Here is a 3,549-nt window from a genome sequence, read left to right on the forward strand (position 1 = left end):
CCAGCGCCCGGGCCGGCCCCCAAGCCCGCCCCCAACACTCGAGTCCTCCACCGACCCCGGAGCCCAAGCCGGCCAGCGGCGCCCAGCGCCCGCCTCCGGCGCCCGCCCTCAGAGCGGGACCCGCCCTGGCTCCACCCCCCGGCTCCGCCCCAGAGCCCGAGCCCGCCCTCACTCTCAGTCCCCCTCCCAGCGCCCCGCCTGCCCCCAGCGCCCAGATGCCAGCTCCCGTCCCCAGCGCCTGCCCCCCAGCTCTCAGATCCCAGCTCCCGAGCCCGCTCCCGCCTCGGCCCCAGGCTCCTTGGCCGCAGGAAACACCCCATGTCGAGCCAGACGTGGGCTAGGAGCGGAAGTGTAGCCCCATCTTCACTGCTGAAAACAGCTTCGTCTTCACGGGGCAGAGATACCCGACGGTGACTTGGACAGCGACGGTCTTGAGGTTGGAAAGTGAGCGCTGGGAGCCTAGAGAGGAAGGATTCCTTGGGTTCGAGACCACAGGGGGCCGGAGAGGGACAGGGATGGATGCGGACAGACAGGGGGTTGGGCCTAGGACAGGGGGACACGCAGAGGGAGGGTCAATGAGTGTCCTACACTACTGCACGTCCGTCCTCCCTCAGGCTGGTCCCCCGCCCCCCAAGGCGGGGCCTCTGGAAGGGGGTGTCCATCTGGCTGGTTCCCTGCGGCTGGACGTGGGTGGGGACACGGGCACGTCTGGTGGCCTGGTGAAGACATGGTTCCCTCAGCCCCTGGTCTGCTGATACCCTACTCCTTGGGGAGTCACGTGCTTCTTTGGGGGTCAGGCAAGAATGCTTCCCAAACGATTGGAAGCATTTGCTGCTTTGACCTGCATGGCCGAGGGGTCATGGGGACAGTTTGTAGTTAACACAGCAGGGCGGCACTTGCAAACAGGAGGTGCTGTGTCACAGTTCATGAATAGGGAACTGGGCTCATCCGTGTTCACTGTTTGGGAACTAACAGCATAGAGGCCCCCTGGTCCTAATAACTCTTAAATGGTCTTTTTTTTTTTTTTTTTTTTTGGTCTTTTTTGCCTTTTCTAGGGCCGTGGCATATGGAGGTTCCCAGGCTAGAGGTTGTATCGGAGCCAAAGCCGCCAGCCTACACCACAGCCACAGCAACGTGGGATCCGAGGCCATGTCTGCAACCTACACCACAGCTCACGGCAATGCCGGATCCTTAACCCACTGAGCAAGGCCAGGGATCAAACCCGCAACCTCATGGTTCCTAGTCGGATTTGTTAACCACTGCGCCACGATGGGAACTCCTAAAAAGTCTATGAACTAGAAGGGCCTTGAGGACAGAGAAATGAGTGACCACACAGCACAGTCCTGGGTGGGGTCCGTGCACAGACAGGAGGAGCTGGAGGGGCCCAGGGTGCGTCAGTTATGCTGACAGCCTCACAGGAGGGAGAAAGGGCTGCAGGAGGCACAGATGTGAGTCCCGCAGGTGTCACAGCAAAGGGACGTGGGCCAGGTGGTGGGCAGGCCTTGCTCCTCGAGCAGGACAGGGGCCATGGCCCTAAGAAGGTGACCTCACACATGCTGGTAGGGACCCAGCTGTGTACAGGGGACATACCTGTGTCCAGGTCCATGTGCTGCTTCTTTGGGGCTAGACTGCTCAGACCTCGGCGTGACCTCCATGTGACCTCTGCATGACCTCTACAGGCTGGCCTGAGCTGGAGCATCGAGTCCAGGGTCTCAGGCAGGTCACATCCCCAGGGTGCAGGGAGGCCCCCCAGGAGACCTTGGAGGCCACTTCTGGGGGGCAGGGCTCGACTCCGCCCACTGAGGGAGGGTAAGCAGGGCAGGGGTGTCCACATGGATGGGCAGTGTTACAAGCTCACCTCAGAAAATTCCTTCCATGGCTCCGGGTGTTACGGTAAAAATCATGTTTCTGCCATTTTCGAGTAACAGGAGGTGCTCCCGCCTTACTCTGCAGCCGCACCCGTGTTCCCGCAACTCCCATGGACTGACTGGAGGGCTGTCTGCTTCACCTGGCAGGTCCCAGCCTCGGGGTGAAAGGAATCAGGACACCCCCCCGCCCCCCGGCGTCCAGGGCCGAAGTCAGTCAGTCAGCCTGTGCAGGGCCCCCGCCCCACGGGGCTGGTCACAGCTTGATGATAGAGCTGGCCCTGCCCCTGGTGGCTTCTGTCCTGCGCTGCTGGGCACACATCAACGTGCAGGCTGAACGGTGGGTCTGCCTCTGGACCGTCCTGGTGAGGGTTGTTCATGCCCTCGTTTACACTCCATAACCCCCATGTTGCCACCCAGGTACCACCTGGGCAAGCAGACGGGGGTCTCTGTGCAGAAGCGGGAATTCCTGCAGTGCCAAGTTGTCACTGTGACAAAGCACAGGAACCCGAGGGCAGGCTGTTAAGAGACTAGAGAAGGAGGAGGGAACAAAACTGGGGGCAGGGCTGGGAGCTGCCAGGATGGATACCATGGGGCTGCGGGAGCTGTGGGTGGGAGTGGGGGACGTCCACCGTGGCGTCAGGGCCCAGATGGGGGGATGCCCACTTAGGTTAGGGCCCAGGTCGGGGGGATGTCCTGAGTGAGGTCAGGGCCCAAATGGGGGGACATCCACATAGGTCAGGGCCCAGATGGGGGGATGTCCAGAGTGAGGTAAGGGCCCAGATGGGGGGACATCCAGAATGAGGTCAGGGCCCAGATGGGTGGACATTCACAGTGAGATGAGGGCCCAGGTGGGGGGTGAGGGGTGATGCAGGTTCCCCTGACTCTCCACTCCAGGCCCTCTGCCTCATGGGCACCCCTCACCTTTACCTGGGTCCCCTCTCCACCATGTGATGCTCTACTGGGAGGAGGATATCATGAGTTTTTGTCTATATCCCCAAAAGTACACTGGAATGTCCTGAAGCTGCATTGTCCTCCCTGAGGTTGCTCCGTCATCAGAATGGGATGTACAGGTTGTCACATCGATTTGAACCCATAGCAGTTACTCTCATTCCTTGATGGAATATTACTCAGCCATGAAAAGCAATGAAGTTCCAACACTTGCTTACAAAGTGGGTGAACCCTGAGGACACAATGCTCAGCGAGAGAAGCCAGTCACAAAAGTCACGCTTTTTTTAAAGAAACTTTTTATTATAGTTGATTTACAATGTCCTCTCAATTTTTGCTGTACAGCCAAGTGAAAACCCACATTTTCTTGATTCCGTTTAATATGAGCCATCCAGAGCAGATAAATCCATGGAGACAGAAGCAATCTGGTGTTTTCAGGCGGAGGGGCGAGGACACTGAGAGTGATTAACGGGACAGGGTCTCCTCCAGGGGGATAAGGATGTGCTGGAACCAGATAGAGGTGGTGCTGGCACAACACTGGGAATGGGCTAAATGCCCCCAAATTGTTCTCTTTAACACAAAACAATTTTTAACAATAAAAAACCCACACCAAGGTTTTGGGTTGGCTCTGTTTTTTGCTTTCTAAGGCCACATCTGTGGCATATGGAGGCTCCCAGGCTAGGGGGCCAGCCTACACCACAGCCATAGCAATGTCGGATCCTTAACCCACTGAGCA

At 58.5% G+C, this 3,549-nt stretch overlaps 1 long non-coding RNA gene across 1 annotated transcript; it reads left to right on the top strand.

Annotated features, from left to right (window-relative positions):
* On the top strand, positions 188–3,428 carry LOC110257912. The gene is made up of 2 exons (XR_002340920.1): positions 188–444; positions 1,929–3,428. It is a non-coding gene; the product is annotated as an uncharacterized LOC110257912 (long non-coding RNA).

This window comes from Sus scrofa, chromosome Y (assembly GCF_000003025.6).
Source record: "Sus scrofa isolate TJ Tabasco breed Duroc chromosome Y, Sscrofa11.1, whole genome shotgun sequence".
In the NCBI taxonomy this organism is placed as follows: Eukaryota; Metazoa; Chordata; class Mammalia; order Artiodactyla; family Suidae; genus Sus; species Sus scrofa.